The sequence below is a fragment of the Coenobita brevimanus genome, chromosome 55 (genome assembly GCF_032717465.1).
Source record: "Coenobita brevimanus isolate Jiangsu-jjx chromosome 55, ASM3271746v2, whole genome shotgun sequence".
NCBI classification, from domain to species: Eukaryota; Metazoa; Arthropoda; class Malacostraca; order Decapoda; family Coenobitidae; genus Coenobita; species Coenobita brevimanus.
The window spans coordinates 56,009,045-56,023,313 of record NC_137008.1 but is presented as its reverse complement, the minus strand read 5'-3'; positions in this window follow the sequence as shown (position 1 = coordinate 56,023,313).

Sequence of the window (14,269 nt, the reverse complement as noted above, 5' to 3'; positions counted from 1 at the left end):
TTCACTCTCTAACCACTTTTTTTTTTAATCGTAAAACCACCGTGCAATCGGATTTGTATTTAGATACTTCACTGGGCAGTATGTTGATAGTTCTCATGCTCTTGCGCTTTCCATTTCATATTTTTGGATGTTACTTGCCTTATGTATTTGTGGAATTGTAGATAACGATGATGATGATTGTGGTGCGCACGCTTAAGCCGTAGTTTCTGCTCCTCTACCCATATCACTGGCAAGAGGAAAGTCATAGCCAGTTTCACATCGAACAGAGACCGATCACCCAGTCTTAGGATGGTAACTGGAAGCTTTGCTGGACACTATGGGAAGCAGTTCGTGTATGACAACTGTTACGTGTGATGCTTACCTCCTACTGGGCAGGAGGTGTGAATTCTTGGTTCCAGTTTACCTCCAGCCACTGGTAGAGGTAGGCAAAGAGTAAAACTGTGGCTTAAGAGTGCATATTAAAATAGTAATACGGATTTTCTATTAAATATTCTCGTACCTTCATTGTCGATCTCACGGCCCAAGGAGTATAAGCCCCGTTAAGGGTTACTCCCTCTAACTGTCTGCTTGATACGTGTTGAGAGAGGCTGCTGCTGCTGCCCCGTGTGGTTTGTTTATATCAATACAGGAAGTTGGGCGCCTTAGCTGTGTCTGTGTCCGGTACCAGAGGCGCGTGAGCTCACGTGCCGAGTTGGAGCACCTCTGCGTGACGGGGGAGGTGTAACAGTTCCTTCCGCTTATGCTCGGAAGACACATTATATAATTATTCTGGAGCGGATGTTCGTTTTGTAAGAACAGAGGTACCGTATTTCCTTCAATACGAGGACATATTTTCCATTTCACTCAGGCTGCTTTCAGATTACTGTATTCAGCCGAGGAAACATCTCTTTTTCTGGAAGGGTTAATGAAGGCTATACCTAACCTCCCCAGTTCGAAGTATCTCTGAAGACGAACAGACTTACCTAACGGCAGCAAGCATACTCTAATGAACATCAGACAAAAAGTAATTCATCACGTGTCCAGTTAGTTACAATAGGAATCAAGTATAAGTGCTGAACTTTTTGAAACTTTACCCCCTCAATCCAGTGACATATGTTTATCAGTTTAGGAAGGTGTTATCTGGTTGTACTGGAGTTACTAAAGACTGTCTCCAGTCCTTAATAAGAAAACTGTCCCTCCAAGTCTGAACAAAATTGACTGGCGATAGCAAGAATAAAAAAAAGGCTCCGGATTCAAGTAGTTAGAATATTTTGATATGCTGTTTATTGCGGAACATCGCGGCCCCTGATGGTGTTCGTTCATCTGTTCGTCTGCCTTTCCGATCAATTTGTTCACTATATTTGAGCATTGAAAGCAATTTATCGAACTGCGAAGCAACAGCAAATAAAATGAACAGGTCTGACAGTGAGGAGAATTATGCTAGGCCGCCCATTAGTGAGAGGGAACGTTACCTCGAAAGAGTCAAGTAATCTCTTACATTTTTCCTGGACCAATGTTTAATATGACTCGCTTTCATGACCTGGCTTCAAGACTTCAGGAAAAAATTTATACCATCGTCGGACATGACGACCTCACTACAGTGACCATTTTTCATTTTATTCTTGCTCCCACCGAACTGTTTTTTTCGGCTTCAGGGGAACTTTTAAAACTGATGATGTTAGATGCAGCCTTCATAACCCCTTTCAGTAAGAGGGTCCTTTCCTAACCTGAATAAATTGGCCTGGAACTAGGAAGAATAAACCAATTAAATACGGTACCAGAATCAGGGGTTAAAACATAGCGAAATACAAATACGAAAAGACACAAATAATAAACGTTGCCAGATCATGATTAAATTTCAATGATAAGTCTGTCGAGCCCAGGAAAGAAAACTGTCAGAACTGAGTATCCTCCTGTAAGTCAGAGGTTAACCCTTTCGCTGCGTTTGGTGCACTGAGATATTTTTATCTGTATAACATGAAAAAAAAAAAATGTCAAGCAGAGACAAGGTAACAGTCTCTAGCATCCCTTTTCCTGCTATTGATAAACTTAGGAATTACATTTAAGATAACTTCAGACAGTGTTGTACAGTCGAGAGAGGTCTTGACTATCAAAGATTAGTATTAGCAGCTGTATTACGCCATGATAATACCCATACAGTCGAATATGGAGGTGATAAAAATGATGTGTGTGTGGAAGACCTTTTCTAGTTCTGCATCGCCAGTGTGGTTTACGGATAAATTGCTGGAAGAGCACTAATTTAGCTTAAAAGAGAAGCACCACTGTATATAAGATCATAAGCACTGGTTAAAGACCGTTAAATACTATAACGCCATTCTTCTTTTAAGCGTGCTGTTGCCAAACGATTTTTATACACAGCTTTGGAGAGATTTTTCGTACTGAAGGGGTATTATTTCGTCTTCAGGAACCCGTTCTGTACATGACATCCATTATCAGTTGCATAAAATCTTCAGTTCACTACCCAAAGTACGGATATATATATATATATATATATATATATATATATATATATATATATATATATATATATATATATATATATATTAAAGGAATGAGAGCTTAACTTATGATATGCTAAAATTATTAGAGAAATTGCAAAGGAAGCAGTACTCTTGAGCCTCCGAAGGCCACAAGAATATAGCCCCAAGTTATCTTCCTGATAAGACCCATGTTGTGAGTGACTCCACTAAGAGAAAGAGAAGTAAAAAAGAGAGGGCAGGCTGAGAAGTAGAGAGGACAGGTGTGATCCTAATATTCAGCTTGCCTCCAGGTAACAGGTAGACGATGACCGACAGAACCTTGTGAGAAGGATAGTAAGAAGAAGACATTCTCTCTCTCTCTCTCTCTCTCTCTTTCTCTCTCTCTCTCTCTCTCTCTCTCTCTCTCTCTCTCTCTCTCTCTCTCTTTCTCTGTTGTGGTGTTATGGATGATAATACTGATGACAGTGAGGGAGAATGTTGTGTCGAAGCCTCCACCACGCTCACTGAAGGGAATCACCACCAGTCTCCATCTCCTCTCCATCGCTCCTCCGTAATACCGAAACTCATATTCACCGAGCTTCATCATTTACGCCAGGATCTAGCAGTTTGAATGTCCCCATGGCGTGATGTCCCCACCACGTGATGTTCCCGCTGCTTGATATCCTCGCTGTGTGATGTCCCCGCGATGTGATGTCTCCGCGGTGTAGTGCCCCCGAAGTATGATCTTCCCCCCGAAAAATGTGATGGCTGTTAAATGTAATATCCCGAAAGCGTAATGTCACCGAAATAAGAAATCCTTGTAGTGTCGCAATTTGGTCTTTCCTTGCAGTGTGATGTCCCCACAGTTTGTTGTCCTCTCACTTTTATATTTGGTTGGTTGATGGTCCACAGTTTATCTTCACAATTTGATGTCCCACCGCTTGAAGTCTCACAGTCTGACGTCTCGAAGTTTGATGTCCCAAGCTGATGTCCCCGGCAGTTCCTGGCAGATGACATGGCGCGGCTCACTGGCTGATGGCATGCGCGATGTGGCGGGCCGGAACGATGAGACTATATCCAGTAGCATCAGTGGAACGCCTCCCCCGACCAATTGCACGGTGTTGCATATCTTGCCGCATGTTTTCGATCATTGTTTATGCATGAGATGAGCTGAAGAGGTTTGATGGGCACTTAACAGGTCAATGATGAAACAGCCATGCTTATTCAGAATCCCAAGCTCGCGAATGGAGGGTGAAGTAAATGAAGCTTCCTTGAAGAATATAGTAAATTCCTACATATTTTTAAATACTCTATAATGATGAGTTGATTGAGAAAGGTGGGCAGACGAGCGAGACGTCAGGGATCAAGCAGCCATGTTACTTTTGAATTCCAAATACGGAGGAGGAGCAGGAAAATATCAATATAGGCTGAAGAATAAAATGGATTCCCGCATATTTTCGGCCAATATTTATGGATGATACGAGATAAGAAAACAGGAGGGACATTTGGCAGGTTTGTGGAGTAGCGTTACTACTTTTAAATCCTAAACTTTTAAAGGGAGAAAGAAGTTACTGAACCTTGAAGTACAAAAATTAATTCCTTACGTTTTCGAGCAATATTCACTGGATGACATGAAATGAGAGAGATGGAGAGGCACTTGGCAGGTCAGTAGTCAAGCAGCCAAGTTATTTCCGAATCACAGGCTCGCGGAGAAGGAAAAAAAAGAAGTTAATGAAGCTTGAAGAATAAAATAAATTTCCCGGGACGACAAACGTGATACCACAAATACTCTGATCGCCGGAGGGAAAGAGCAGGTACGAGAGGCGAGGGAAGGGTTATAAGAGACGAACCAGACGTATTTATAATGGAACTGAGCTAATTTTTGCAGTGACCAAGACCGATTGGTATCATGAATCATTTAGTTTTTCTTAGTTTTCATGTTATTATTCACTCTAGTTTGGATGTGAAGGTTGTTAGATGTATGAGTTACGATAAAAAATACAAGCAGACGATCTTATACTCAAAAATACGTGAGACGGATCAAGAGTGGGATTCTCTGACATATTTACGATCGATTTCTTGTCGTATCTTAAATTTGTTTTTACAGGCAGAACTGGAGACACGGGTACACTCTCATCTTTCCTAGTCCATCCTGCTGAAAAAAGATATAAAGGAAAATAATTTTGTTTTTGTAATTACGAATTATGTTTTTCAGGAGGAACAGGAGACACGAGAAAGACACTGTGTTCTCCTTTCCATATCCTTCCTGTAAAAACGTAAAAGAAAAATATATAGTTACGACTGGGAATTATTCATAAGTATTTTCATGAATCTCAGCTTAGGAGAATCGTTGAGTGTAGCGCTAAGACGAACTGTATATGAGGCGGGAATGGACTCTGGACGCCCTCTGAATGCTCCAGCGACGTAGCACGAGGCGGAGCGTGACTTCTAGGGAGGAGGATGGCCTGGAAGTTGAGCATGCCGGACGTATAGTAAGATTCAGCGACCTGGAAGGGAATGTGGAGACTTGTTGGAATTTAGAAATGCGGAAGACATTATGGCGACCCGTTTATAAGAGGAGTGTAGTGACCCCACCGCCCAGCACTTCTGTAACAACCAGTCCTGTACCGCTTAGGGCAGACGAAGGGAGAGAGAGAGGGATATTACTTGGCCCTGAGGCTTAATTAGATCTTATATGCCCCTAATGAGATCAGGGATCCGGGGGCTCCTCACCTCATATACGTATGGCTAAGATTGGGATGATTTTGATGACGACGACGATGACGACTACGACGACGACAACGATGATGATGATGATGATGATGATGATGATGTTGATGATGATGATGATTTTGATGGTGGTGACGATGATAAGGATGATGATGATGATGGTGATAACGATAATGGAATCAAAGTAAAACTAATAATCATCCCAGATCTAATATAGGCCAGTCGTATCTTGCCGTGTTGTTTCCTAATAGTGAAGAGGATTTTTGTGGGAGTTTTGTAGGCGTCTGTGAGCAGTGATACCTTAAGGGGAAAGTAGAAGTGAGTAAAACTGTAACTGTGAGAAAAGCATGTGGTTCAGTGATATGTGCAGGTGCGTGGAGAAACACGAGTAGTAGAGCAGAATTCTAGGTGTTTCTGAGCAAAGTTAGGCAAGAGAGGTAAATGTTTAACGGAAGTGAAAACTAAGAATGCCCATTTTATTTTTTGGATTAAAGACATTGGTGTGGCTGAATTTATGAAAGAAAGTGGGAGTGAAAAGAAAATTGGGGACCAGGTATGTATGCACACTTTGTGCAACAGAAAGGATTAGCATCAGCACAGCTACGCTTAAAACAAACGAACAAAAACATTAAGCGGAATTGTGGAACTTTTGATATTTTTTAATGGAGAAGGAAGGAATCAGTACTACAAGTATATGGAACTGGTCTTCAGAGAAAGCCGATGAAAAAGTCAGTATAAAGATATGTTCATTTCTTGCTGGACACTGTGCAATTAAAAAAATGAAGGTCTTTGGCTGAGGGAATCACAAGGAACACTTCAGAGATAAAATGCATAGAAGAAAGGCTCAAGACATGAAGTGATCCTAGAAGACCAAAGAAAACAGAAACATCCTGTTTAACCAAGAAAATTTGTTTAACACTCAGGCTCCTGTGACTCGCTTTCCTGAAAGAAAAAAAAAATCTGGCGTTAAATGGAGTTGAAAAATAGAGTTGTTCCGACCAAGAGGGGGTTAATGGTATCCGTATTGACAGTCAGGCTCTTATGACTCACTAAATAAAATCATTTCACGCTAACCGGAATAAAACAATTTTTTCGACCATGAGAGGGTTATAAACAGTAGGAAAGGATTGGCCAGGAACCCCCCCCCCACACACAAACAAACGCTCACGCACAGAAACGCACATGTACACACACACACACACACACACACACACACACACACACACACACACACACACACACACACACACACACACACACACACACACACACACACACACACACACACACACACACACACACACACACAGTACGTATTCCCTTGGACGACGAAAGACCACCCCTTACCTGAATTAATCGCCTAGCGGTAGCAAGTAGAGAGACGTTAAGGTTTATATCGTCGTCAGAGGATTTGTGTGTACTGTTTTTAGCCCCTGGACAGTGAGAGGGTATTCCAAAGCTTAATAAAATCGTCTGGCAACAAGAAAATAAATGTTAAGAATTATGTAATGGTGAGTACGTTAAGAAAATACAGGTATGGGTGTTATTGATACCGCTTTACCTTTAATTAATTCAATATGATGCTGTCTTTCATTTGTATTTTTGCTACTTCCTGTCAGTTTCATTCAGCATAGGAATGACCTCTTGCAATGGCGGAGTCAAGGACTATCTTCAGCAAGCCAGTCAGTACGGTAATGCCTTTCGTATTTAACTTTTGCATTAGGCTGACAATTTTGCATACCTTAGGGAAACCTTTCGACGTGAACAGACTAAAAGCAGACATTCCAGTGGATATTTTTTTAAAGTTTTCTGAGCTCGTGTCTCCATCTACAATATTGTGCTGGCTTACCAAAACCCAAACAATGATCAAAACAATGCCAGTATTACATTTTTTTAATACACAAACAAGTGAGACGGAACGAGTGTAGGAATTTCCATCGCGGGTCTGAGCACTTGTGTAACCCCTTCAGATTCCACCGACAATAACTGTCACTGCGAGTGAGCCCTCCTAAGTAAAGCAAAAATTATTTAATAAAGTGATCCATCGCCGTGAAGGACTTGATGAAGAGTAACACATTCAGTGCGTTTTTTTTTTTTTTTTTTTTTTTTTTTTTTGAGAAAATCATCGAAAGGTTATTGTAAAACACATATCGGTAAGTCATCATAACAAGAAAAGTTTATAACTATGGCGCCAGATTCAGGTGATCGTCAAGGAAGGATTCGTCCTAACTCGAAAATGATAATATCTGAGTGTTGTAAGATAAAACAGGAGAATGGGCATCGTCTTAATCCCCTCTGTTTTATTCTTGCTGACTGAAAAGAAAAATGTCCAGGTAGATGTGTAGCCGTGAAGCGGTTAATGAAGACTAGACCTAACTGCTTCAGTTTGAAATGTCTTTATAAATATGACCAAAATCGTCTGGAGGTGTCAAACGGCAAGCCCAAATGAAAAATGCGCCTTCTAGTTGAAGGAGTTAAGGGGTTAGTGGAAGAGGGCTTCCCCTAAATTGAAAAGAGTCATCTGAAGGTCGTTGGGATAAAGCAGAAGAGTCGTCATTGTATTAAAATGGCCAAAATTAATCGGACATCTTCAGTGCGAGAGGTCTTGCTTAACCTTGAAAAAAAATAATAATAATCCGTCAGAAGGTCGTTGAGCTGGAACAGAAGAGTTAAAATTGTTAAAGATATCTCCTTAACAATGGTACTCGTAGTTAATGGGTTACTGGTGACAATTTGTGTCCCATTCATTACGAGAGGCCCTTCCAAAGTATAAATAATTGAAGGTTGTTTAGGATAAAAAGTGTCATTATATTAAAAGGACTGATCCAGCTGTCTTCATGTGATGATCGTAATTGATGAGTCCTAAGCAAAAAAAAAAAAAGGGTCTTCTAAGGGTCAGTAAGCAAAAGTAAAAGTCATCGTCATATTAAAAAGAGCTAAATCTTTACGGCATTTTTCATATACTCATTGTTGAGAAAGCCTCGTATATTCTTCCTCAGCTGAAGAAAGTCATACTAAGATCGTTAGGATAAAACGGAAGACTCGCCATCACAGTAAAAGGACTAAAATTATTCGTTAATCTTCGTATTTCTGGTTATGGAGATGACTTACCGTGACCCCTGAGCGTGAAGGTGAGGCGCGAGTCATCTGTTTACATAACGTAGCAAGGACGTGCTGCCTGGCTGGGTGGCCGCCCCTTGGGTTGCTGCGAGGAATGGGAATTTTTAGGATGCAGGATCTCCTCGTTAGTTCTCTGGGTACGATCATATTATTCTTATTACGTAATGCTGGACACCTACAGTAAATACGTTCTTCTCAATATCAGCAGAATATAATTATTATTTTCTCTTCTGTGATGCTTGGTATAGTTATCAAGTGGTTTGATCCACTAAGCAGAGAGACACTTGTTAATGCTGAATATCTCCTTTGCTTCCCTAGATTATTTTTATCATGCAGTTTTGGCCACACCAACCATATATATATATATATATATATATATATATATATATATATATATATATATATATATATATATATATATATATATATATATATATATATATATATATATATATACCTCTTTCATTCACTATATGTTCTCAGTTTCTTTCATGACATCATTTTCTTTGTAGTTTAACCCAAAATTAAGTTGCTGGTGCCAGAGAATCTCATTTATTCACAATATATATATAATTATTTTTTTCATGTTCCTGGTTTTTCTTCTTAATTCTGATGATCCATCCATTTTCTTTGTTTCTTGATTTTAAACATACTTAGTAACGCAGGATCCATTCAGGATATTAATGTATTTAAAGAACCACGTTATTCTGTCTTTCTCTTTCCATATTTCCCCCTGTTGTCCTTCCTCTGTCTCCTTCATCCTCTTCCTTTTCTTTTATTCTCTTATTCCCTCTTTCTTCTTTCCTTATTCCCTTTCATTTGGTTACCCTTTCTTCTTCTCCTATTCCCCCTTCCTTCTTTCCTTATTCTCCCTATCATTTATATCCTTATTTCCTCCCCTTTGTGTTGCCTCCTTGCATCACGTTGACCCCTCAAGCCCCTAGCCCGAGGACGTCAATTTAATATCCTTACCACGTCCAGCCCATTTTAGTCAACCTATGAAAGACCTTTCGTATTGAAGGAAATAATGAAAGCTGTATCCAACCCCTCCTGTTCGAAAATTCTCATCCTGAATCAAATCGCCTGCTAGTCATGAAGAATATAATACAGATGACATACAGAAGAAATACTGCCGTCCGTTCGTCTCTCTCTGCTCTGTTATTCTTGTATTCTATTCCGAAGACTGCCTTAAAGTATAACCCTCTGCCTGTTGACCATTATATCTCATCGCTCTGTCTGTATCTGTTCGTATAAAGTCAGCTGAAGGACCGGACCTCAATGTAGTGGGAGGAAAACAGTCAAAAATAGCCATTCTTGATTCTGAATAAGCGCGCGCGCGCGCGTGCGTGCGTGCGTGCGTGCGTGCGTGCGTGTGTGTGTGTGTGTGTGTGTGTGTGTGTGTGTGTGTGTGTGTGTGTGTGTGTGTGTGTGTGTGTGTGTGTGTGTGTAAGGAGATAGGTAGGTAGGTAGGTAGATAAGTACGTAGGCGGTAGGTAGGTATGTAAGAGCCAATGGTGCGAAAATGACTGACAGTGTATAATTGTATATGAACATACAGGTACTCATTTAAATGCTTGGTGTGGCTTACAATATATTCGAATTCAAACTGAGAGCTTATGCAAATCAGGAGAAGCAATGAAATTCGTCTCCAAACTGTGTGTTCCATTCAGTTTCACCTCCTTCCGACACTTGGTGTTTTCTTAGTAACATTCGCTCAGAGCCATATTTTCGTTCCCACCTTCCGACACTTGGTGTTTTCCAAGTAACATTCGCTCATAGCCATATTTTCGTTCTTATAGTAGATGTTCGTAGCACTTTTTCCATGGTGATTTTTCGTATTACACCCTCTATTGGCGTGGTTTGAATCGGCCGTTAAGATAAAACAGACCACATAAATAACATAGAAGAGGTGCTACGAAGGCCTCTATGCCAACAAGAGTACTTATTTCAGTTCGGTGATCGTTTCATGTTCGTTTCCATCGCCACTGAAATGACGCGACAAAAGTAAACACTCTGGCATCCAGCACTCGACCTTGATGGCGTTCCGTGGAGCAGAGACGCCGGCGACTCCTTGATGGCCGTGGACTGCTGGTGCGTCGCTTATGACCCGTGACGCCTGCAGAGGATATCGGGACGATTCGCGGTGACCAGACAGCCGTGACATCCCAAACCAATGGTGACGTCCTACCGAGCGTGACGCCTGCATAGCGACGGAGAAGCTGAGATGTCGGGGAGCTGTATACAGGATGTCCCGCGAGATTTCGTACACACTTCAGGATGTTACTTTAGGGCTAATGTTAAGTAAAAAAATATGATGTAGTTCTCAGCCGTCATAGTTACAATTCTGAAGGCCTTATGGGTTAAATATCAGGCAGACTATTTTCTCCCATCAGATATTTTTAGAACGGCTGAGATATGGACCTATTTTGATTAAACAGTTTTACTCAATATTAGCCTCACATTATTAACCTACAACTGGAAAAAAATCACGAGGACCACCCTGTAGCTGGTTCCCTTCACAATGAGTCGTCTTTTTGTTTTTATTCTCGCTGTCTCTGTGATTTTATTCAGTTCAAAGATGCGTTCTTGAAATAAAAACGTAACATACAGCCTTCATAAACCCTTGCACGGTTAGGGTGTTCTCTTAAACTAGAAAGAATCATATATTAACACTAGGTACGCCCAAGATTAAAATGTCATCATCATACTGAAGGGATTAAGTACAATGTCCTTATTTCCGATGCCTTGTTACCGACAGGCGATTTATGCTGCTATGGAGAGATCATTTGTACAGGGGGGAATTATGACATGCTTTATGCAGAGAGAAGTAGGAATCATGTGGCCAGGGATTTTCTTGTTCTTTTTTGCACAGATGAGCTTGGTACTCTCTTTGCATCGTCTCAATATGTTCCAAAGCAAAATGGGATGTTGTTTAATTCAGGATTTTGTGTGTGTGTGTGTGTGTGTGTGTGTGTGTGTGTGTGTGTGTGTGTGTGTGTGTGTGTATGTGTGTGTGTTCATGCAAGAAGGGTCTAAAAGCGATGTCTCGAAAAAAAAAAGTCTCTCCCAGGAAGGAGAGAGAGAGAGAGAAAAAAAAAAAATGTAGGAGCAAAAGTCAGCTTCAAGGTCTGATCAGTTCGTGGTGCTGGGACGCAGTACATTATGAAGACATTCAGAAGCAGATGAAGTAAAATTAAAGAAAATGTAACTTTCATGCTATAATGTGCAGTACCGTAAGTGTTAGTTTTTCGGTAGTTAAAGAACATCAAGCATTTCATTTTTAACCTTTCTAGTGACATTCGGCATTTTGGTGTTATATTCTCTTTAAATAACAGGCTATTTTATTCAGCAGAGAAAAATCAGTCTTAGAACCATCAGAATTATCTCTACTATTTTCTCTGTGTTTTTAATTTTTCTGCACTATTGCTGTGTAACTCGCTAATTTTGTGCACCATAGCGAAACCTTTAACATTAAGGGGTAATACACACACACACACACACACACACACACACACACACACACACACGGAAACTCTTATAAAAAAAAAGTAAAAGGAGTGGAGGTAGACGATGGTAATGGTGAGACAAACCGTAGGGAGAAACAAGCATGTGTCGATGGTGGTTTCTCTGATTCGGTGCAAAGAATGGTAATCGCTGTGCAATGCGTTCGTGACCCACCGCCCTACAGAAAGTGACTGGAAGTTTGGCTGGTGTAAGTGTGTGTGTGTGTGTGTGTGTGTGTGTGTGTGTGTGTGTGTGTGTGTGTGTGAAACGAGAGAGAGAGAGAGAGAGAGAGAGAAAGAGAGAGAGAGAGAAACGCAGGCGTGATTGTGGTGAGAGTAGTGGGAAAGATATGGGGGAGGGGGGTGAGAATGGGTTGGGGAAGCGAGAGGGGTCGGAGACAAGGCTAAGTTTGTGGCGTGCGTGGAGGTAGAGGAGGGGACCCTGAAAGGGAACTGAGGCGGTGATGGAATGGCTAAGGGAAAGGGAGGAGGGGAAAGGACGCTATGTGGGAAGGATACTGGCAGTAGAGGATGGTAAGCGAAGAAGCAGAGTAGAGGCATGGGGGAGAGGCGGTGTGGGAGAGAGGAGGGGGTGGGAAAGAGGGGGTGGGAGGGATGAAGGGAGGGGGGGGAGGGAGGTGCCGTAATGACAACCTTTCCATGACACTCTGGGCCACAACTTTCATCACTCGGTTCCTCTCGCTTCCGTCGTGATTACGGAGCTCCGAGTCTCCTCCTGAATGTTTATTTAGTCCATTCGATACAAAGGCGTACTTTTTGCTTTCTCCTGCTGCCACCAGACGATTTTATTCACCTTGGGAAAGACCTCTATTAGTGAAGAGGGTTATAAGCATTCTTCATTGTCCATTGAACCTCGATGGTGTGCGTGTTTCTTTTATGTTTGCTAAATCGAGTCTATTGTGTTCATCTTAAAGGATAGCTTTCGTTGTGAAAGAGGTAAAAACTAACGATCTCACATTATTCTTCGTGTAACTTTGTAATCATATATTGATTAGATGTTTAACTTGTAAAGGCTCAATCGCCCCGGTAATTTGAGATCGCCTGGCTGGAACTCCAAAAACTTATGTTTTCCATAACTGCCAGTTTCTGTAGTTGTTGTGCGCGAATCATGACACCTTCAAGGTTACTGCTTGCCCACTGCCATCTTTGAGTCAGGGAACTCATTAAGTATGGTGTATTGCATGGAAGGTGTTTTTACTGCAAACCAATGTAATGAAAAAAATACTGAAACTAGCATCCAAGGTGTTTTTATTGCATGTCAGCGGTGACATGGAAAATTATGGACCCTATTAAAAACAGTAACTGAATTAGTAATATCTACCCATGTTACGCCGAAATTGAGACATGCAGTGTTAGTACTGTATTACTGTACTAACTTATCGCTGTCATCATTTTACAACGAAAACATTTTGCAATCCACACTCTCCCCTTCCCCTTCTCAAAAAACAGAAGTCAAAAGAAAATTCCTGAAAAGATAATTTTCACTCTTCCACCCCCCTCACACACACCTGCAGGACAGAGAAAACAGAAGAAATATCCGCAAAGCTAATCTCCACGCTCCCCGAGACGGAGAAAATCGAAAGAAAATTCCATCCCCCAAGAATAAATCCACGAGAGAGACAATCTAAAGAAAATCCTCCCAAAAGATAATTCTCGCTCTCCTCTATCCTGCGAGGCGTAATGACCACCTTTCTCCCTCCTTCCCCACCGAAACTGAGAGTTGATGTACCTAGCCTTCCGTCGCGGCGCCAGAGAAAGTGCTACCGTTTCCACCCCGAGGAGACGGAAGTGGGCCGCTGGAGAGTGTGTGTGTGATTGTGTGTGCTTGTGTGGGAGGGTTTGGGAGAGGGGTGGGTTGGTTAGGTAGGAGTGTGTGAATGAAGGAGGGGAAGGGAGGCGTATGTGTGCGCGTGAGGGAGCTGTGTGTGTGTGTGTGTGTGTGTGTGTGTGTGTGTGTGTGTGTGTGTGTGTGTGTGTGTGTGTGTGTGTGTGTTTAGGGCAGTGTCAAATTTATGGCCTGAGTGCATGATTCTGTGCCTGTGAGAGAGAGGAAGAAGGAAAAGTAGACAGAGAAAGGAAAGGAATAAAGGCTGTGCGTATATAATTATGTTTTGTGTATGTGTGCGTGTGTATATGTGTGTGCGTGTATGTTTGTGTGCGTATGTATGTGTGCGTCAGTGTGCGTACGTGCGTGTATGTCCCCTGAAGCAGCGACACACACAATACAACCATCACTCACCACATTCCAACCCTACACGCCCTCTGTTCTTCTCAGTCTTCATACCTTCCACTTTATTTTGTTATTGTGTTCTGTTTTTACTTGTTTCCTTGTTGTAGTTTACAAGGTTGTTCTGTTTTTATACGGGTGCTCCTCCTTACTTCTTGTAGTGTGGTGTTGTCGAAATTTAATATCGTTGTAGTTGTTGTTGTTGCTGC